Below are 23688 nucleotides of genomic sequence, written 5' to 3'. Positions count from 1 at the left end.
TCATGAACCCACGATCTGAATCAACAGGTCTTCCGCTAAATACCTTTTGCTCCTCTACATGTTGTTCCTCAATTGATGTTATAATAGCCTCAGCTAGACTGGGTGAAAAGCTCAACAACAGGAAAGTTGAATTCCTGGGCTTCAGTGACCATGCAGCTATAACATGGCATGTGAACTGCACGGGTATTTTTGGCTCCACTTTGTCACATATGAAACCCTATATAGCGAAAAAGAATGGGATAACATTGAAGTGGGGGAATATTGATAAGGCTGTTGTTATTCCTCATGTAGTTTCAAACTCAATGGAAGAAAGAGAAATATGTCTTGACTCAAATCAGGACCCAGGGTCCATCATTAAGGCTTTTGAAGTAAAAGAGAAGTAAAAAGGAATCTCCCTTAAAATGGAAATACAAACCTAAGGGACCCTAGTGGTTCGATCGTGATTGCACTAAAGCACATTTTAACCTACGCCGATTACTTAAGACCGTACCTAAAAACCTCCAATTTGTAAAGCAGGCCCGCTTAACTTACACGGTGGCGAGGAAGAGCAGGTTAAAGAAATTGAAACTTGGGATAAATTATTGGTTGCATCCATCACAAATAATGTAAGGGATTTTTGGTTAACGATTAAACGCCCCATTTTTAAAATCAAACTCTGAGCCGAATTTGGATACGCATGTGGACGAGGACTCTTGGGTGGCGCACTTCAGTAATATTTTTAATGCCCCACCTGTAAACGCTGAGCTAATGGATGTAGAGCTGATCCCATCCTCTAGCACTATTCTTACTATTAATATAGGGGAAGTATGCTTGGAATGTAGCAATGTACAAGTAATAAAGCATAGGTTTTGATGGCGCTCCAATAGACTTTTTTACAGATTGCCCTGATTTATGGAGTCCTCTGCTTACTAATATTTTTAACTCTTTAGCAAGAGAGGGACCTCCTGCCTCTTGGTTTAAGGCCATTTTAGTACCAATTTTGAAAAAAGGAGATAAGCAAGACCCTAGGAACTTTAGACCTATTTCTCTCTTAGATAGCACAGTAAAATTGATGGGTATTGAATCGACTTGAGACGTGGGCTTTGACTAATAAGATTTTGATACCAGCACAATACGGTTTCAGAAAAGGGAGAGGCACTCAAGATCAATGCCTGAATTTGAGTTTGATCATAGCAAAGTATACCTACGCAAAGCAGGGAAATTTATATCTAGCCTTTATCGATCTTAGCGCGGCTTTTGATTATGTGTCTCATCCACAGCTGTGGAGAATTATGAGGGAAATGGGGTAGATCAGGCAGTGATCAAATTCATTAGACGATTCTATTCAAGAGCTGAAGCATGTGTCATGTATGGGTCACAGGTAAAATGTACTAGGGGGTTTCCTGTAACAAGAGGAGTTCGCCAAGTGTGCGTTCTCGCCCCTTTTTTATTCTCGCTTATACTAACGGGAGAGAGTCTAAATTGTTAGATTCAAATATAGATGTGCCAAAAATAGGAAAGTTGCATATGCCAATTTTATTATATGCAGACAATGCAGTTTTAATTGCACGAACAAGAAAAATCCTACAAAAATTGTTAAATACCTATGTGGATTTTATGAAAGGCCTTGATCTCCAGACAAATTAATCTAAGTCATTTGTTTTAATTACAGGGCCAAAGCTGAGCAAACCTCCTTCTTTTTTTTATCTCAAAACGTAAAGTGACACAAACAGAGTCCTTCTCATATCTAGGAGTCACGCTTGATTCTCAGACCTCTTAGAGGAATATGGTAGTGAATCGTGTGGTCTTGTTGGAGAAAAATACAAATGCAACACGCTCATTTTCAAATAAGATGGGAACGAGGAACCTAGATTTTTTAAGAAAGGTTTATGGGGCGAAATCTAGGACAGTAGCTACGTATGGTGGAGGGGTGTGGGTCCATGTTACAGTAAAGAGGATACAAACAACAGAGGATTTGTTTTGGAAATCAATGATGAGTCTCCCAATTGGTTGTTCTAATTTTAATCTACATGAAGAATTAGGCCTCACTTACATAACTGATTGGATAAATGTTGCACCTATTCTTTTATGGAACTCAGTATGGTGTATAGACACAGTGTAACTTAAGCAACAAATAATACGGGATTGCTTATCCCTCGAGCATAGGGATAATATTTTATGGTTAAAGTATGTGAAAGATACTTTATATACTCTTGATCTCAGAAGCTTATTTGTATCCCCAGAAAAATGTGCCTCTGTCTCTAAAAAAGCATTAAAGGCCCGCCTAATAACCACTGCTAAAGATGGGACATTGACTGTCTACCGTAATAAATCTACAGTCAAAGAATATATTGAAGGTCCATTGCAGATTGAGGGTTGTTAGACCTTGCATCTTTGGCGTGGTTTCCACCTATCTTTTTACCTCTACCTCCTGCATTTTTGATGCTGTGCTGGATTTCGTTTTGCTGGTTTAGATGCTTTGGACACTCTGCCACTGCTGATCAGTGCCAGAGTGTAAGTGCTCCCTATGTAAATTGTTATCATGATTAGATATACCCGTTTGGCATGTTTGTATCACCACAAAGTCCCTAGTAAAGTGCACGGGGTGTGCCAGGGCTGGTGAGGACAAATGCTACTAGTGGGCCTGCGGCACTGATTGTGCCACCCACATGAGTAGCTCTAAAATGGTGTCTCGGGCCTTCCACTGCAGTGCCTGTGTGCAGTCTAGGAACTGCTGTGTCCTCCTGGTCAGTGTCCCAACTGATCAGGCCTACCCCTTCCCTTTTTGTGCACATTAGTCAACCCTATGGAAGGCCCAAGGTACCCCCCCTGGGCAGGGTGCAGTGTATGTGAAAGGTAGAGCATGTACTGATGCAGGTGACATGCTCTGGTAGTGAAAGGCAGCCATTTTCGTTTTTCACTATTGTAAGGCTATCTTGCTCCATAGGTTAACATGGGGATGCCGGCTACAGTGGCTACCAGCATTTCCTCCCATAGGAACAAGATAGGACAAAAGAGTCTAGTATCCCTGAACTCAGAATTTAATAACACATCTTTTAGGAAAGGTAGTTTTTAAATCCTGTGTTTGAGAACAGCACTTTTAGAAAGTTGCTGTTCTCTTGTCTGACCCTTCTGTGTGCCTTGGCCTGTTTGTGTATTGACTGTCTGGTTTGAGAGTGACAGGGGCTGGGGATTCCCCGGGAGGCTGGCTGAGTCAGCCCTAGGCTGAATGACTGCATTTGCAACCTGAGTGGTGGGAGGAGTTAGCACCTGGGCCTGAATAGGGCTGTGCCTGCCTGCCACAATGCTGGCTCCACCTCCTGCTGGACGTCTGACGACCCTGCCCCTCACTCTGAAAGGAAAGGAGAAGCCAGGAAAACAAAGTACTCAAGAAAAACCCAGAACTGGTTCAGACCGGGCTCAGGGCCCACATGCACAAAGAGAACAAAGACTTTAAGGGATATAAGTACAGGACGCCTGACAACAGAAAATTAGATCATCCTGGAATCAAGAAGGAACCTCTGCCAAGGAGAAAGCTGAATCTGAAGAAGGAAAACTGTCCTGCTGTTGCTCTGCTGGACTGACCTGTTGCTTTGCTGCCAAGGAGAGGGGAAGGACTTTGCTGTTGTGCTGTGTCCCCTGTCTTGAAGGAATCTCCAAGGGCCTGAGAAGAGCTGGCTCCCTGTTCTGAAGTCCCAGGAACAAAAGGACTTCACCCCCAACTTCCCTGAACTCTGCTGAGAGAGTTCTGTCCTTCCTAGAGTGCTTGATCCAGTTGTGGGGCCTCTTGAAGTTGTACCTGTGCTGGGAAGCTTGAAACTAAGCTTGAGAGACTTTTTGCAATTGAAAAGTTATCGCATCGCTCGCTGCGGAGCGCATCCCCGACAGTGCGAGGAAATTCCCGCCGCTACGAAGGCCGAGATTGTCGCAGCGCCTGTTGCCACTGCAAGAGCCGTCGCATCCTTCGTTTGCGGGACGCACCACTGTGAGTGTTGTCGCTGGGTGAGATCGCCGCACTGCTTGCTCGCAGACCGCATCACGCCGCTGCGAGTGTCATCGCAGGAGCCATCGCATCGAGGAACTGCGAGAGAGAAGATCACTGCTGGTTTGCGCATCGTCGCCCCGGAGATCGTCGCAACTCCAGAGATCGTCGCATCGTGCCTTTGCGAGAACAAACTTCCTACGGAACCTACGCACCGGAATCCATACAAGTGGCCTTCCTCCCCATACAGACCGGCTGTCGCATCGCCTCCCCAGGGTCTCAGGAGCAACGCATTGCTTGTTTTCCACCGCACCAGCTTCTGCTTTTGGAACTTTGTCGCAACTAAAAGGTACTGTGAGTAAACGTGACTCAACTGTGAACTTTTCACGCATCTGTGGATTATTTTATCGCAACCTAAAGAACTTACATTACAACCTTAAGAACTCTTTTGAAACCATATCCTTGAACTGTGTATGTTGGATTTTTGTCGTTTTGGTCTTGTGTAGTTTAGATTAAATACCTTTATTTTTCTAAACTGTTGTGGAGTCAGTTTGTTGTGTTTTCACTGTGTTACTGTGAGTGTTGGTACAAATACTTTACACATTGCCTCCTGAATAGCCTTGACTGCTCGTGCCAAGCTACCTAGAGGATGAGCAGGGGTTATCTCAGAGGGTTTCCTCCTTACCCTGACTAGAATCAAGGGTCCCTATTTGGACAGTGCTACCTACCTCTGCCAACTAGAGACCCCCAGTTCTAACAAGGGTTTATTTTTCTATTTGGAATTTGTAACAATCCCACGGCACAGGTTTATTCCGGTAAGATTTCGGCTTAACTTTATTACCTGCATGTTGGGCCATTCTGCTGGTATCTTTGCCCAAAAGAACTCCTGTGTTGCCCATGTGATGACACTTCGCAACAATCTGATTTGCACATTTTCTTCTTCTGTAAATGTTATTGTAAACAAAGGCAAAGGTTTCTAATTCCGCTTTTACGTACGCACAATTTTAGACAATGTCGCCTGGCCTTGCATTTTTTACGTATGGTGTCTGATCCTTTGACTTGTAATACTGTTGCCTCCTTTTTATGCGTGTGTTTGAAAACGAGGAAATTGTGTATTGGCTAACATTTATGAACTGCTTCTTTCCAGTTTTAATCTGAACTTTTTTATCTGTGATGTATACTTGTACTTTTATGATTAACTTTGTCTTAATCGAATAAAATAAGTTTGATTGATTGAAGTGGACAAACTTGGCATTCAGGATTATGATAGCAGGCAAGCTCAAGATGGAATTGGTTTTAAGCCAATGGCACAAGCCAGGGTAAAGTCCCCACTGTCTCTAGAGAAGGGCTGGTGATGTCCACTGCAGCTATCATCCATACCCCATGGATAATCCTTCTTGTATGATACTTCAGCAAGCCTTTCTAAATATGAGAATGCATAGGGGTTGATGGCTGTACCAGAGGGCCATGGATTGGTCAGGTTGCCCATGCCCAGCTGCATTTGGGTGCCAGGAAAGTCCCTCTTTTTTGCCATATGCAAATCAGTCTTGACCCTGTTCCCCATAGGAACAGTCCAGCCCAAACTGCAGAGCCAGGTCTTCCCTGGACGGGAAACAATCATCCTGGGTCCAGTTTTGGGGTAACACCCCTCATCAGCCAGGGTAGCTTGAATCCAGTGGCAAAGTGAGCAAGGGAAGCACGTCCGGGTATATCCTGCTAACTTAGGGCAAACAAGGCAAACACCAGGAGATGATGGACGGAGCACTGAAACTTTTTAGACACACACCCCTGCCACAAATCTAGGTTGAATCTATCATCGTTCTTTAGCTCACTTTGCCACCCCAGTTCAGACCCAGCCATATGCAAATCAGTCTTGACCCTGTTCCTCGTGGGAACATTCCAGCCCGAACTGCCAAGCCAGGTCTTTCCTGGACTGGAAACAAGCATCCTGGGACCAGTTTCGGGTTAACAATCCTCATCAGCCAGGCTAGCTTAAGTCCACTGGCAAAGTGAGCAATGTACCCACGTCTGGGCATATCCTGCCAACTTAGGGAAAACAAAGCAAACACAAGGGGATGATCGATGGAGAGCTGAAACTTTTCAGACACTCACCCCAAGTCACAGAAGTGGGTTGAATCCATCATCGTTCTTTAGCTCACTGCGCCCCCCCTCCACCAGTTCAGACCCAGTATATGCAAATCAGCCTTGACCCTATTCCTCATGTGAACATTCCAGCCTGATTTGCCAAGCCAGGTCTTCCCTGGACTGGAAACAATCATCCTGGGACCAGTTTTGGGGTAACACTCCTCATCAGCCAGGTTAGCTTGAATCCAGTAGCAAAGTGAGCAATGTACCCACGTCTGGTCATACCCTGCCAACTTAGGGAAAACAAAGCAAACACAAGGAGATGATGGATGGAGCGCTGAAACTTTTTAGACACTCACCCCAAGTCACAGAACTGGGTTGAATCCATCATCGTTCTTTAGCTCACTTTGCGTCCGCCCCCCCCCCCCCCCCAGTTCAGACCCAGCATATGCAAATCAGTCTTAACACTGTTCCTCGTGGGATCAGTCCAGCCTGAATTGCCAAGCCAGGTCTTTCCTGGACTGAATACAAGCATCCTGGGACTAGTTTTGGGTTAACAATTCTCATCAGCCAGGCTAGCTTAAGTCCAGTGGCAAAGTGAGCATTGGACCCATGTCTGGGCATACCCTGCCAACTTAAAGCAAACAAAGCAAACACAAGGAAATGATTGACAAAGTTCTGAAACTTTTCAGACATTCACCCCCAGTCACAGATCTGGGTTGAATCCATCATCGTTCTTTAGCTCACTTCGTCACCCCAGTTCAGATTCAGCCATATGAAAATCAGTCTTGACCTTGTTCCTTATGGTAACAGTCCAGCCAGAACTGGCAAGCCACGGGCCCGATATCCCTCATTGGATAACATTGGGAATCAGCACTCTGCACCCGGCCGCCCTGGTGCCGGCTGAGGGTTCTCTAGGAGTGCATCCTTGACCCTGGGGGGACCCTTGTTCTAACCCCAGAAAACCAACTCCCAAACCTAAGTACTTACCTGTAAACAGATAAGTTAATTTCCTCCCCCATAGGATTATACTGGCGGCTTTTCTGTGAAACATGTTTTAAGTGTGGAGCAGGAAAATTGTATGAAACCTTAAGAACTGTGTACTCACAAAAACTGCTTTACTTACCTTTTATTTAGGAAATGTCCCAGTGTGACATCTAGGCATATCCCAATGAGTAGAAAAAGGAATCTAGTAAGTATTCAGACAGTAACTGCAAAGTAATTTCAATTGTTTCTGAATAATTAACCTATCTGTATCCAAATCAATTACATACAACTGCATTCAACTGTGTTATTCCTGCAAAGTATTATTTCACTTACCTGCACAAGGTCTGGCTTGGCTCTTGAAATAAAATAAAATAAAATATTATTTTTACAAAACAAATTGGTCAGAGTTCAGTGTTTGAGTGTGTGAAATCCTCTCTTGCCTGAGTGTGTACAATAAAGGGGAATATCCCGAACAACGACTCCGGAACAACGAGATCCGGAGTCACGCAAGCCGAACAACGACTTGCCCGAACAACGACTCAGCCTTAACCACGCATGTGCGTGGTTAAGGCTGATTCTGTCTAGGTTTTTTGTAGGTCGGGTGTGCTCCTTTGTAGGACTAGCATGTCCTTCCTGACTCTGCCGTAGAAGCGAACGCAGGTCTGAAATGTCACTCTGGTGCATTCTTCAACAATGTCTTTCTGCGATTCTGGCCTAAACCTTTCTGCCAGGCTGACATGCAACAAATCAGACATTCATATTTGGCTCCATGGGTCAGCGTACCAATTATCACCTATTACACAAGCACAGTTTAAAGAAGAATTAGCCACCCCCCCAAAAAAAAAATTCACTCTAGTTGCGCATCTGAGTGCCAACTATCAAGTTCAAGTTCAAGAATTTGTATAGCGCACTACTCACCCAGAGGGTCTCAAGGCGCTTGGGGGAGGGGGTGCATTATTTATCGAATAGCCAGGTTTTAAGTTCCTTTCTGAAGGGAATGTGGTTCTGTGTAAGGCGGAGGTGAGTAGGGAGAGAATTCCAGGTCTTGGCCGCCAAGTAGGAGAAGGATCTTCCTCCCATGGTGGATCTATGGATGCGCGGAACTGAGGCGAGGGCTTGATTGGAAGATCTTAGTTGGCGGGTGGGAGTGTAGAAGGAAAGTCGTGTGTTGAGGCATTCGGGTCCCAGTTTGTAGAGGGCCTTGTGTGCGTGGGTGAGGAGACGGAACGTTATTCTCTTGTTGACGGGAATCCAGTGGAGGTCTTTCAGGTGACCAGTGATGTGGTCTTGGCGAGGGATGTCCAATATGAGTCTGGTTGATGCGTTTTGGATGCGTTGGAGTTTTTTCTGTAATTTGGCTGTGATTCCGGCGTAGAGGGTGTTTCCATATTCCAGTCGGCTAGTGACCAGTGCGTGGGTGACAGTCTTTCTTGTCTCGGAGGGGATCCAACGGAAGATTTTTTTGAGCATACAAAGTACGTTGAAGCAGGAGGATGAGACGGCGTTGACTTGTCTGGTCATCGAGAGGGAGGAGTCTAGGATGAAGCCCAGGTTACGTGCGTGGTCTGTGGGTATGGGTGCTGTGCCCAGGGCCGATGGCCACCATGAGTCGTCCCAGGCAGAGGGGGATGATCCGAGGATGAGGACTTCCGTTTTGTCTGAGTTAAGTTTTAGGCGGCTGTTTTTCATCCATTCGGCTACTTTTTTCATGCCTTCGTGAAGATTGGTTTTGGCGGTGTTAGGGTCTTTGGTGAGGGAAAGGATCAGCTGGGTGTCGTCGGCGTAAGAGATGATGTTAAGGTTGTGTTGTCGCGCGATGGATGCGAGTGGACTCATGTAAACGTTGAAGAGGGTGGGACTGAGCGATGATCCTTGTGGTACTCCGCAGATGACTTCGGTGGCCTCTGATTTGAATGGGGGAAGTTGGACTCTCTGGGTTCTCCCGGCGAGGAACGAGATGATCCAGTCCAAGGCTTTTCCTTGTATGGCGATGTTGCTGAGGTGTTGTATGAGGGTGCTATGACAGACTGTGTCGAAGGCGGCGGAGAGGTCGAGTAGGATGAGGGCAACTGTTTCTCCGTTGTCCAGTAGTGTTCGGATGTCGTCTGTCGCTGCAATGAGGGCGGTTTCGGTGCTGTGTTTGGCTCAAAAGCCGGACTGTGAGGTGTCGAGGGAGTTGTTGGATTCAAGGAAGGCGGCGAGCTGGCTATTGACGGCTTTCTCAATGACTTTGGCAGGGAATGGGAGGAGGGAGATGGGGCGGTAGTTCTTAAGTTCAGAGGGGTCTGCTGTGGGTTTCTTCAGGAGGGCGCTGAGTTCGGCGTGTTTCCAGCTTTCTGGGAAGGTAGCGGAGTTGAAGGAACAGTTGATGACATCACGGAGATGGGTTGCGATGATGGAGTCTGCTTTGTTGAAGATGTGGTGGGGACAGGGATCGGTTGGCGAACCTGAATGAATGGAGTTCATTAGGCGGGTGGTGTCTTCAGTGGTGATTGGGTTCCAGGCGCTAAGGTTGTTAGAGGGCGGTTTAGGTTCGGAGGTGGGTGGAGTGGATTGTTCTTTGGGAATGTTCTCAAAGCTGTTATGTATGTCGGCGATTTTGTTGTAGAAGAAGGAGGATAACGAATCGCAGAGGTCTTGGGAGGGAGTAATGTCGTTTGAGGCTGCGGTGGGGTTGGTAAATTCTTTGACGATGTTGAATAGTTCCTTGCTGTTACGGGCGTTGTTGTCGAGTCGATCCTTGAATGCTGATTTCTTGGTGGATCGGATCATTTGGTGGTGTTTGCGGGTGGCTGTCTTGAAGGTGGTCAGGTTGTCAGTGGTTGGGTTTTTTCTCCATGTTTTCTCGAGAGTGCGGCACAGTTTCTTGGATTTCTTAAGGTCATCGTTGAACCAGGGGGCCTTTTTGCTACCCTGTTTGGTTTGGTGGTTTTTCAAGGGTGCTAATTCTTCAACGTTGTGAGTGATCCATTGTTTGAGTTTGGTGGCAGCTTGGTTTGGGTCCGATGAGAGGGCGGGGGGGTTTTGGTTGAGCGATGTGAGGAGTTGGTCGGTGGTGATTTTGTTCCAGTTTCTTCGCGGAATAGGTTGTGGGGGGTTGTGGGTCGAGGTAGTTTTGTAGCTGAAGTGAACACAACTATGGTCCGTCCAATGGAGAGTTGTGGTGCGATCGAAGGAGATGTGTTTGCTGGAGGTGAAGATTGGGTCGAGCGTATGTCCGGCTACATGGGTGGGGGTGTCAACAAGTTGTTGGAGTCCGAGATTGGCCAGGTTGTCCAGAAGGGTGGTGGCGTTGCTGTCGTTTTTCTTTTCCAGGTGGAATTTGAAGTCTCCCAGTAGAATGTAGTTCTCGGAGGCGAGGGCATGTGGGCTGATTAATTCAGTGATGTCTTCGCTGAATTGTGTGCGGGTTCCTGGTGGCCTGTAGATGAGGGTGCCTCTAAGTGTGGTCCTGGGGTCGGTGTGGATCTGGAAGTGGAGGTGTTCGGTGGTTGCAAGGTTATCGTCAAAGCTGGTCGTGATTCTGATGGTGTTCTTATGGACGATGGCGATGCCTCCTCCTGTTTGGTTGGTGAGGTCTTTTCGGATGATCTTGTAAGCTTCCGGGATGGCTATGGCGATGTCGGGTGTTGATGATGCGTTCATCCAGGTTTCTGTAAGGAAGGCGATGTCCGGTGAGGCAGTGTCGAGTAGGTCCCAGAGTTCAGTGGCGTGTCTGTGGACCGAGCGGGTGTTCAGCAGGATGCACTTCAGGTGGTTAGAGTCTGGGCTGTGTTTGGAGTTAGTGGAATTGGTGTGGGTCTTGATGCAGGCGAACTTGCAGGATTGGCAGGTGAATGGACCGTGGGTATGTCCTGGGGCAGCTTCGTAGCATTGTGGTGTGCGTCCGGGGTTAAGGGCTAGGAGGGTGATGGCATCATATGTTATGCGGGCGGGGTGGATAATGCGGGGGCCAGGGGGTCTGGCGCTGGGCGCGGTCCAGGCGCGGACGGGCTTACCTTTGGCGCACCTTCGGCGCGACCGCTGCGCGTGAACGCTGCGCGGAAATGCATCTGTCATATGTGGATAGTGGAGGGGGAGGGGCGAGGGAGGGTCAGCTGGGAGGCGGGGGCGGGGTGTAGAGACAGGCCAGGAGGCAGAACAACAACAGCAAAATGGCCGCAAAATAAACAAACACCAAAGCAGGACGATATTGGGGTGCGGAGTAACGCTATGGGCAGTAGTGGCACCGGCACGATCGGTCAAAAAGTAATATACCGATCAGTGCGAGCCAAACAGTGATGGAAATGGGCAATAGGGCAGTACGATTTAATCCAGGCGCAGAGAAATTAAAGATGATGCACAGTGACGTGAGCGATTCTAGACAAGCAAACAAATGTAGTTACAGCAATGAGCACTGGGAGCAATGAAGCGCTACAAATACATTAAAGCACAGAGGAATATGATCTACAAAGCGACGCTTACGATTTTACACAGGCACAGCAGATGCGGTTACAACAGTGAGCACTGATCGCAATGAAGCGCTGCAATTCAAATCAGGCAGAGAGGATTTGAGATTAAAAGCGCCGCTTACGATTTTAAATTAAACACAGGAAATGCAATATCAAGCAGTGCGCGATGAGAGCAAACAAGAGCAGTGATACTTAAGTGGCCAGGGAGCGTAGTGGAGCGACCGCTTCTGAACGAGTCAGGACGGTCACAGCGCTTCACCAGGCGGGACAGTCCAGAGCTACGAGTGGGAGGGAGGGTCAGCTGGGAGGCGGGGGGCGGGGTGTAGAGACGGGCCAGGAGGCAGAACAACAACAGCAAAATGGCCGCAAAATAAACAAACACCAAAGCAGGACGATATTGGGGTGCGGAGTAACGCTATGGGCAGTAGTGGCACCGGCACGATCGGTCAAAAAGTAATATACCGATCAGTGCGAGCCAAACAGTGATGGAAATGGGCAATAGGGCAGTACGATTGAATCCAGGCGCAGGGAAATTAAAGATGATGCACAGTGACGCGAGCGATTCTAGACAAGCACACAAATGTAGTTACAGCAATGAGCACTGGGAGCAATGAAGCGCTACGAATACATTAAAGCACAGAGGAATATGATCTACAAAGCGACGCTTACGATTTTACACAGGCACAGCAGATGCGGTTACAACAGTGAGCAATGATCGCAATGAAGCGCTGCGATTCAAATCAGGCAGAGAGGATTTGAGATTAAAAGCGCCGCTTACGATTTTAAATTAAACACAGGAAATGTAATATCAAGCAGTGCGCGATGAGAGCAAACAAGAGCAGTGATACTTAAGTGGCCAGGGAGCGTAGTGGAGCGACCGCTTCTGAACGAGTCAGGACTGTGCATTCATCATTCTCATACCACCAATTCCATTCAGACGTTATATGCCCGGATCTTATGTAGTGTAGTTCCTATTTTCCCAATAGGCTCTGCACATTGGAATAACATAAACAGCAGTTTAAACATAGGACTGAGGTCATCTAGGTCTCTACTGACTATGTTAGACTTAATTTGGGTTTGCCAGCTAGCTCAGAGGTCACTAGAAACTTTCTCGAATGAATAGGGAGGGGTTAACTTCCCTGATTCAGACAAGAAGAGATTCAGCTCCTGACAACCGCATAAACATGACAACTTTGCTCCCTCAGAATAAAGAGTGCATCTCTAGAGTCGTGTGAAAACAATAGACAGCTATTTCACTCAGTCAATCGTGCATACTTAGTTTCACCAGAGTGCAGAGAAATAGAGAGACGGGCGTTTTCAATAAAAAGGTGTTATTTTATTGAGCAGTCTTCTTTCTCATGCAAGAGAAATGAATTGCCACAATTGCAATACTTATTATGAAGTAAAGTGCGTACAGTAAAAGTAGTATTACGAAATAATACTGTAAAAGCATAGATATGGTTTCTTAGCCATATGATACTTAAAATAGAAAAAATATATATACATACATGAAACCATTGACTAACGTACTCAACTGATGCTTCTAACTACGCCTACCCCGATGTACCTGACCTAGGCCTAATACTTGGGAAGGAGTAAGTAAGTAGCAGTTTAAGTTATGTTGGTTAAGATTGCTTTTGCCAAGGATCTGATTTAAGAATTCTCTTTAAGGGTTTAGTCAGCTCTGTACCTTAGTAATAGAATGTGGGAGGTCTGGTATCTCGTTCTTCAGGACTCGATCTCCCAGCAACCCGCAAGGGGGACTCAGGAACACCGGAGCTGGATTTTCTCGGCGTGAGAAAAAGTAGCTTCTCCAGCGCGTCAAAGGGGAGGGGCGGCTTCCGTGGGCTCTCGCATCAGCTGGGCTCTCGGGCAAGTAGATAGCCGCTCTGCTCCAAACCACCGCGTGTTTGCTTAAGGCAACTGTTGGTATTTTATACCTGAAAGGTGCCGGGTTTGACGTAAGGTTGGACATAAGACGTCACTAAGAACTAACAGTTCTTGCTGGACTCCAGGAGTTCTTGTTCAAATCAAAACAAAAGCAGGGGGGGAATTTCCCGGGCTGCTGGAGGCTTGGTTTGTTTAAAGAACGCGTTGTGCTTTCTAGGAGTCGATGGGAGTAGCCGTGCTGTGCTTTGGACTGCATGGGCTATTACTGAATATCGATATGATTCTTATGCCTTTGTAGGGATATTATTGATTATGACCGCACAAGGGCATGAATCGGGAATATCGAATTAGGGTCCTAGATAGAAATACAACACCCACTCCACGGATTAATGTCCATCATTACTAAAAAACTAAGCAATAATAAACATGTAACAATGCATGTGTGTTTTCCAACCCACCCCAAAATATATATCGCATTTGAAATGGTACATGGTAAATACACGAAAATGAGTATTGGTACTGTATGCTTTTCAAGCAGTGTCATCATTCATAAAAATGCATATATATATTTAGCTGAAGGATTTGCGAAAATTTACACATGAAATGGCTCTGAATACAGAAAAGAAGGTCGAGACCATTCCATCACATATTTATACAAAATGCTGTATGTGCTAGAGGCTGAGGTAAAATATTGTCTCTAGTATCCTAAAAATAGAAGCTCTGTTCTCTAAGAATAGTTCTACTTTAAGCAGAGTACCTTGTGCCAAAAAAAGTAAATATTTTGGAAATGGAAAAAATAATTTCGTTTTCAGGGGAAAAAATAGTTCACATTTTTTTTCATTAGCTTTGTTTATCAAAACTGAAGGCTGAATTCAGAGTTCAGGGAACGCTGTGTGATCATTGTTTTTTAAGAATTATTCTCGTTGACTGGAGAGAACATCATATCAGACAGACTCGCAAAAAAATGGTCTACAACATCAGGTGAAAGTTCGACCAAGTTCGAAAATGCTGCGACTGTGCAGTTTGGAGCGTGATTGCTATCATCGATGTTTGGATCAGCAATGCTCACAGAAGGTTGTACCTGTATGGTGCTGCTTTCCTCTCGTACCTCACCGCCACCTACTCGTAGTGGTGAAGTCTCAACGATTGCCGTCATCAGAATAGGTAGCCGCTGGGGACAACACGATGCATTAGTCGTTACCGGACCTAGCAAAGTATCGATATCCTTTGGTACTGCTGATGGTAGTGTAAGACAGATGTCTAACACGCATTCTTCTCCGCATAGCAGACATCGAAGCACAGGTAAGATGCAATCCTGCCAGATTGGTCTGAATGAAAGAAACCAGGTTGTAGTTAGATCTCTTAGCCGGGCCAATCCGAGGACCTTAGTGATACGGTCTCGGTATCGTATTGCTAGGATCGTTTCTTCCATCGTTGCTAGAGTCTTGTTTGTGGATTGGCTTGCCATATCGGAGCAGAAGGAACAAAAATAAAATTCCTGCCACGAGTCCCAAGATTAATGGTAGGCCGCCAAAGACAGAATGGACAAAATTCGGGACGATGCCCAGAACTGTTTCAAAGGGTGCTAACAGTCCCAAAAAAACTGTCTTAAATACATGTGCGATGCCACTGGTATCAGACATGTTTAAGATTAGGCTTAACATTTCTGCGAAATGCGCGGGGCAATTTGTCGATAAAAGAGAATGTATCTCTGCCGATGTCCTTGCCATTTGCAGATCATACGTTTCTTTTGATGACGTTAGAGGCACAGTTGTCTGTAAAAAAATAGACTTCATTCTGCTTAAAGTTTCAATTTGAATAGAAGAGATATTCAACGAAGGCCATAACCCAGCCCCCGTATCTGGATTGCTGTGTGGATACAATACTTGCATACAGCAAACGACCCTGGAAGTTACAGTCACGAGATAAGCTTTCCCTGGCACCATCCCACAACAGCTGTGGTCACTTATTAAAATGTAACTCCCGTTACTAAGTTGTTTGAAAAATGTCTCTATCTGTTTTGCAGGACTGCCATGCAGGTGACATGAAAGGTTATTTGAAGACCCTTCGCAGGCTCCATGCAAGTTAATACCTTGACATAGAAGTGTACCGCTTAGTGATTTTTTACATTTGTTACCACTAAGGAATACATCCCTTTTCCCTTCACTATAACATCTGTGTGTATAGGGTAAATCCCATGTTGATTTGATGTATTCTTTACCCAACTTTTCATACTGGCCTGCAGGTATATACTCTTGGCAGTATTTAAACTGGAAAGTTGTTATCGGAATTGAAATTGTTCCGTGTATTATCCATTCAATGACAGGTCTCTCTGACATTGTCAATGGTAATCTCTCAAGTTTTTCAATGCTCAGAATCCTATAATCTGCTCCTTTTTTTGCCAAACTGATTTGTTTATCAGTAAGGTTAAAGATACCGAATAATGACGTTGTGTTGATTAAACGCCATGGTACGTAGCCTGAACGCAGATTTTGCAACGTCCAACCAAGCTGTACAATAGAAAGTAATTTAGACTGTCCATGTTGTAACATTAGTAATTCCTGTTCTATTATATCAATAGCAGATGATACAATGCTGTCCAATGAATATATTCTGGAGGACAGAGTCGTTAACCCATTGTCCACTACAGAAAGTGATTTTTCCAAATTAATACGATCAATTTCTCGTATTTTCTCTGCTGTTTCAATTTTCATTACTTTCCAAGCTTCGTTGTACGCAGCGTATATACCGGCCGCTATGAAACGTTTTTGAAGCTGTTTGCGTGGTCCCATTATGAAATAACGCAAGTCGGCACCGTCTTTAAGTAAAGTCAAGTGTTGCTTAATTTCAGCCAGTGTGGATTTCTGTAGCCACTCAAGGCATAGCTTCCCTACACTGTATGTTGTAACTATCCCTGGATGTTGTCTCTGGGAGTATCTTGGGTCTGGCCTGGTCATTTTGAACCCCTGTGTTTTGTTCAGGAATCTATCTTGACAGTTGTTTGTGTCTGATGGCCAGATCAACCACTTTTTCCATTCAGGATGTGTTCTGTTTTGGTTAAAAATATGGGTTATGTCTATCTCCACATCTGTAGTGCTATCACTATCAGTTATGGGTTTTGGAATAGACGGGTTATTTAAGTCTTTTATCTTAGCTAAGCCAAGACAAGTAGTTTGTTCAATTGTGTCATTCAAAAATATCATTTGTTCTGGGATCATGCAGGCCCTAAATAATGCTTCTAGGCCTTGTACTTGCCAATCTTTGTGCCCCAGATTGTTTTTGTGTCAATGTTGTTTTTCCAAAATTCAAAACCAAATGTAGACATTTTGTTATCAAAATTTTCAGAATAAATCAATTTAGTATTTGTCAACATTGTTTTCATTCCTGTCCTATTTAACATTTTAAAATAAAACGTTTTCGGATCACTGATGTTAAACCCTGAGAAGTACTGGAATTTCTCATAAAATGTTTCCGAGCTGCCTTTTGGCGGTGTTGGACAGTGTTCCATTGGTTATATGATAAAACAGTTCTAGGCTGTGCAGTTTTATGCTAATAGTAATCACCAATGTGGTTATAACAGTATAGCTCTTCATAATTCGATGAACCCTGTAGGTAATCATGTTCAGTAAATTTGGCTGACATCTGACATCATATTATTAATGTTTTCAAAGTCCCAATCATCAGAGAAAGTACTTGGTGTCACAAAGTCACTTAATGAAACCTTGAACTGGTGTGGATACTTCAAGAGCTCAACCGTGCCAAAAATGTCATATTCAGTTCTGTCCCATGCTACCCCACCGGGTATTGGTTTGGCTGAGATGTTTACTGATGATAGTTCTCTTTTCTCGATGTGGGAGGATGTGTGAGGCTTTAGGACCAAGTTGATGTTCTGACTTGCTGTGTCCATTGTACTATATTTTCCATCAATGAATTTTCCGAAACATAGAACCATGATGAGCCAAAGCAGGAGAGTAAGTACACCTAACACAATCCATAATTCAATCCATGGTGAAATCAGATATGTTTCTTTTAGTTAGAGACAAAGTTCCATTATTTTGTCTTTTAAAGTTTTTGTTACATGCATTTCCTCATGCTCACTTGGATCTTCTGAGAAGTCGTCGAAGTTGATGAAGTAGCCAGATGCAGTTCTGTCAATTGTTGGGATTTTTTCCGGATTTTCATTTCTTTTGCATTTTTCTTTGTTTCATTAGAATAGTCAGAGGCTACATAATTGTAGATTGGTGTTTCTTGACGAACTGTTACTATTTGGGTTTCAAGAGGCACAAGTTCCATGGCATTATTGCATAGTCCTTTTTTATTCACTGCAGGTTTATCAAATTTGATTAGTCTCTCAGCATGAGCCTCTTGGATTGTAGCAAATTTTGGTATTCTGCTATTTCTTGGGAGTCCACTGGGACTACTACTTATTATTGGCCACATGATTGTGGTTTTACCAGGTCGATGGATGCAACTCGGCTCTCCTTTTTACCAGCAAGGGGTGGTAGTACAACTGATCTCATTCCGCTGAAGGCTAAGACAGGTACAGCTTTTCTGTAAGAAGGCCCAAATTCCTTCTTCACCGCGATCTTCTCTCTGACCAGATCCCCAATTTTTGGAATCCAGACAGGTCTTGCTGGGACAGGTGGTTTTTCTTCAGTGGTTGTCGGCTGTTGTTTCAATTTTATGTTACTCAGGCTTTTTCTTGTTTCATTTAGATCCTGTAAAACAGCCAAATGGTCTTTGATATCAAAGCATCTTTCTTCTACCACTGAAGTGTGACAGTCAAGATCCTGAATTAGCATTCTAGTACCGAACAATAGTTTGTATGGAGTGAGACCTTTTAGAGAATTTCTTGGCAGATTATTAAGACTACGTTGGACACTTGTTAAATGTTTGACCCACCCATCACCCGAACCTAATACCCTCGCCGTTATAGATTGCTTTATGTCCTGTTTTTTTCTTTCCACTACCGCATTTCCCTCAGGATGGAAGGGAGAAGAGTACCGCAATGCGATGCCCATGCTGTTCATGGCCTCTTTGTAAGCTTGAGAGCTAAACGCAGGACCCTGATAAGAATGTAGCATGCCAATTGCGTATGTGCCAATAAAGACTCGCAAATCTTTTATAACAGTTCTGGCGCCAGCCGAATGCTGCTGGTCTACATATTCAAGTTAATTTGTCTTAATAATTATTGGGACGTATTCTTCTGGTTGGATTTCTGTATCATAGAAAGCCTGAAGCTTCCTAACAAAGATGTCCGGGCAGTATTCTGGTCCGGTTCACAGCTGCGATCTCTGTTGCAGTCTGGACAATCCATTGCAAATTTGTAAATTTGCATGCTCATTCCCGGCCACCAGTACTCTGATTGTAATTCCATTAAAGATTTCAAGATCTGTTGGTGCCTCGAACCCAGTCCCATGTGTGCGCTTTCAATCAAGAAAACTCTCCGGTTCGTGTTTGGAATTACTCTATCCCCCACTCCAGTGATTTGAGCAAACGGAACGGAGTTTGCATCAATTATGTATGTATTACTGAGTGGATAGTTGAGAGGTAATGCTGCATAATTGCCTTTTAATGAGGCTTTTACCGCCAGCATGGTTTCCCCATCTATGTGTTCTTCTGAACGCTTTTCAGTGGCTACGGAAGCCGGTTGAACCGCTTCCGCTGTGGCTGAGTTAGCCAATGAATTCCCTGCAACGTGAACGCCATAACGTTGATGACTCAGTGCGTGTATCACGTGAGTCTTCTGTAGTTCTTTCTTTAAACGAACTACTTGTTCCCAAAGCGATTTATGCTTTATTGTGGCACCTGTGTCATCTTTGTAACCGTTTTTGCTCCATGTCTGCATGTCACTGTTGTAAGACTTGACGCAGAAATGCGAATCGCACACTATTAGTGTCGGGAATTCACGATTGGCATTTTCAAGCGCCATCTTTAACGATCTTATTTCAGCTTGTCCAGCTGAACAGTTTCTGATTGATTCAGTTTTGGTAATCATTGGTCTGAATTTACCAGAGCGCCAACGACCTTTAACAATCGCGCACACTGCTTTGTATGATTTTTCCACTACATTGTAGTGTTGTGCAAATCTGTCCATGTACATTACACAAGTGTACTTTTCTAGAGGCAGAATTTCGATTGGCAGAGGATATTCTAGTTCGTACTCTAGATCACACAGTTTCTTCAGTTTTGGGTCAAAATAGTATTTCACGTCTTCTGCAGCAAGAATATTTTCCCATTGTATCCATTCTGGATCTAATGCCACAGCATTTGAATTGCGTGTAGATGTTAATGCCTCAAGGGCTGATTCTGCTGTAAAAACAGTTATCCTTCTGCTTTGGGCTTGGGCTCTTTCTTTTGCTACAGCAGTTTGAACCGCCATCAGAATTTTTTCTGTAGAACTGGATTTCATTTCAGCTTTAGTGTACAAATGTGATTTGTAAGCTATAGGTACCGTTTCTCCCTCATTAGAGGTCAGGTATGTGAATCCGCATCTTCCTGGGATGACTCGGATTACAAGATTGCGTGTGTTTTCACGTGTTTGCAAATTTGTTTTAGTTAACATGTCTGTTTGTAGTGATCTTAAAATTTCGGTGTGTTTCTGAGTCCAATTTATTGATTTGAAATCAGGTCTTATTAATTCATAGAGAGGTTTAACTCTCTCTGCATAATTTAGTATGTATGTTCTTCCGAAATTCAGGAAACCTAGTATTGATTGTAAGTTCTTCAGCGTTTTTGGTGCTTGGAATACAGCACATTTCTCTAAGAAATTGTCTGCCAGGCTCTTGCATTCACTTGCTAACTCATATCCTAAAAATAGGACTGTTAGATGGGCAATTTGTGATTTTTTAAAGTTGAATTTGTAACCCTCTGAAGCGAACCCAAGTATTATGGTGTTCACTCTTTTTAAGTGAGTCTCCAGGTCATCATCTGTGAGGTAGATGTCATCGACATAGGATAATGCCTCATCGTCGTAGATTTGTAGTAACTCTGTTACCCTTGCTGAGAATAATCCTGGGCTATTCTTGAATCCCTGTGGGAGTCTACAGAAGTGTTTTTGTGACCCCATTATTGAGAAAGCAGTCAAATACCTGCTTTCAGGTGCAATGTTTTGACAAAAGAATCCATTACAGATATCTAAGGTCGTTTTATATTTTTTGCGTATAATGTTATTCATTAGTGCTGCACTGTGTGAGTTTTGTACTGCAAATGTTTTACAACAGGAGTTAAGGTGTCTGTAGTCCAAAACTAGACGATATGAGTCGTCTGGCTTGGAGACAGGAAACAAAGGATTGTTCATTTGTGAGGTGGATGTTTCAATCACCCCTTGATATTCAAGTTGATCTAAAATCTCTTTGACTTGCTTTTTAGCTTCTTGTTTAATTGGGTACTGCCTTTGTGCAGTGGGCTGATTTTTTAACTGGATTTTGTGGTGAGGTGAATCCTCATCCCATCCTACATGGTTTTTATATAAAGCTGGAGCTTGGGCTACTGCCCATTTTCTTGCAAGTGTATATTTGTTATGAATTGGTATATGATTAGAGAAGGCAGGCATAATTATTTCTTCACAATAAAGATGCGGATTGCGCACTCCTCTGTTTAATCCTAAACTGAAAAAGTGTGGTGTGCTCCAGGGATATCACTCCCCGACATCAGAAGTGTGGTAATCGAATAAATGTCTGTGGCACTTAGCGTAAGCGCCAGCTCCTTGGGCACAACCTTTTAGAACATGTTTCTCTTTGTTATTCCAAAATAAAGAATTTTTTTCACATAAACTCTTGTTTCAGATTCTTCTTTTCATTTATTTCATGTTGTCTTCACATGAAAACGATTTTTTTTCAGATGATTATAATCAACAAATGTCATGCTTTAAAGCTGATACAACACATATAGGTACATCACTACCCAATGCATTTCGGACGGTCTGTCCTTCGTCAGGGGTATTCTGTAAACAAAATGAACATTCTATGTATCAAATCCTCCGAAAAAATGTCTAATTACATGTATATACAACATAAGTGCAGCGAGTTTTAAAAGTGCTTTTAAATCGCTTTTCACATCCCAAGTCATATTCAGTGGTTATTCAATGTGCTCTGTGTAGTGCCCGAGTGTTTATAAAAAATGATAGACTCAATTATGTGTCTAAGATAGAGTATAACCCATAGTCTTGGCAACTCAACCATTAGGGTGATCATTCAACGTGGTTGCGTGCAAAAAATAACGAACGTAGCATAGACCTCAAAAGGAAACTGTGACATGCATTTGTGCGCATTCTTTCAAGAACTTACTTGTGAGATAGTATAGACCCATGCGTCTACTTCGTTCGCCCCTCGCTACCGAGTGTAGAAAGTACCGGCGTATATACGGAAGTGAAATCACCCGTGTGCTATCAACATAAAAAAAGGACTCTGTATACGGCGGCCATCTTATAGTGGTGTAAATCCCCAATCGGATAAGAATATGAAAAACGTGATGTGTAAATAATGTAACTGACGAGTGATTTAAAAAAGAAGTGATTTAAATGAGTGAAGGATGTTAATCCTGGGGTGCAAAATCAGTATGGTACATTGCATTTTCAAACATACACTTTATCACACAAATGTTTCTCAAAGATAACATAAAAACTCCATCCGGTCATTTAAACCAAAAGGTTTGGAAGATTGCAGGAACTTAATCCAGTGATTTTCGCGTTTCAATAGAAAGTTGTTATTGTCTCTGTCATCACGCTTTTCCACGACCTCTACAGCAGCAAATCTGAGTTGGCTGACGTTGTGTTTGTTTTCCTTAAAGTGTAATGCTAGAGCAGATTTTGTATTTTCAGTTCTTATATTGCTCTTATGTTCATTGATGCGTACTTTCAGTTTACGTGATGTTTTTCCTGTGTAAACCAGTCCGCATGGGCATTTGATTATGTAAATTACATTTTCTGTGTCACATGTAGCATTCAATCTTAAATTGATGTTAGCGCCCTTCATTGGATGTTTCATCGATGGCCCTTTCATCATGTTGTTACAGTTTTTGCAGTTCAGACATGGTTGGTTGCCTTTGAAGGTGACAGAAGAAGTTGTTTTGGGCTTCTTGATAATTTCTTTCAAATTGTTCGCCCTAGTATACGCAAATAGTGGTTGGTCTTTGAAAATTTGATAGAAATCCTGTTCAGTACTGACAATTGGCCAATGTTTCAATATTGAGGTTTTGTATGCTTTTGAAACAACTGAAAATTTAGAGACAACTACAGGTCTCTTCATTTCATCTTTTCTTCTGACCGCTAAAGCGTCTTGTCGGGTGATCTTGTCACATCGTTCCTTGGTATTGTTTAGGATTGATTGAGGGTAACCTCGTTGTCTGAAACGTTCCATCATGTTGGTAGCTTGTTCTTCATATTTATCTGAATTAGATACTATCCTCTTGACCCTGAGTAGTTGGGAGAAAGGAAGATGGTTCTTAAGAGGTTTTTGATGGAATGACGTATAATGCAGTATGTTATTTTTATCTGTTTCCTTTCTGTATATGTTTTTTTCCAAACAATTGTTTACTCTTGTGACACTCACATCCAGGAAAGTGATTGTATTTTGACTCCTTTCAGCAGTAAATTGTATCCGATCATTGATGCGATTGAGTTGTGTTAATGCTGTTTCCAAAGATGTTTGATCGCCTTGCCATAGGACAAATATATCATCGATATATCTCAATAACACCCTGGCGTGTGTATCCCAAGGATGACAATTCAAGATATAGTTCTCTTCAAAATGTTTCATGAATGCGTTCGCATAGACCGGCGCTGCACAGTTGCCCATGGAAGTTCCGGACAACTGTGCATAACACTGGCCCTCCCATGAGAAATAACTTTGATACAAAGTGAAATGCATCAATTGAAAGATGAAAAGCTGGAAATCCATCTCTAAATCAGAGTTTAGTAAAATGTTCTCTATAGCTTCCAAGCCAAGATCATGTGGTATACTGGTGTATAACGCTTTCACGTCTATGGAGCATAACCAGATGGGTTCATTGTCTTCAAAAGTGATGCCATCTATCTGATGCAAAAAGTCTGTTGTGTCTTTCACATAAGTGCGAGATAGTTGGATCAAGGGTTGTAGGTATTTGTCAATCAATTTGCCAGTGTTCTCATGGATGCTACCTCGAGTTGAAACGATTGGTCTAAATGGTGGGTGTCTTAGATCTTTATGAATTTTCGGTAGCATGTACATGCTAGGGGTTCTTGGATTACTTGGAGTCAAATACTGTTTGGTTTTTTGATTGATGACACCATTCGCATGTGATGTGGTTAGAATGTTAACCAATACTTCCATGTAT

This window comes from Lissotriton vulgaris, chromosome 8 (genome assembly GCF_964263255.1).
Source record: "Lissotriton vulgaris chromosome 8, aLisVul1.2, whole genome shotgun sequence".
NCBI lineage: Eukaryota > Metazoa > Chordata > Amphibia > Caudata > Salamandridae > Lissotriton > Lissotriton vulgaris.
This window is presented reverse-complemented; position numbering follows the sequence as displayed.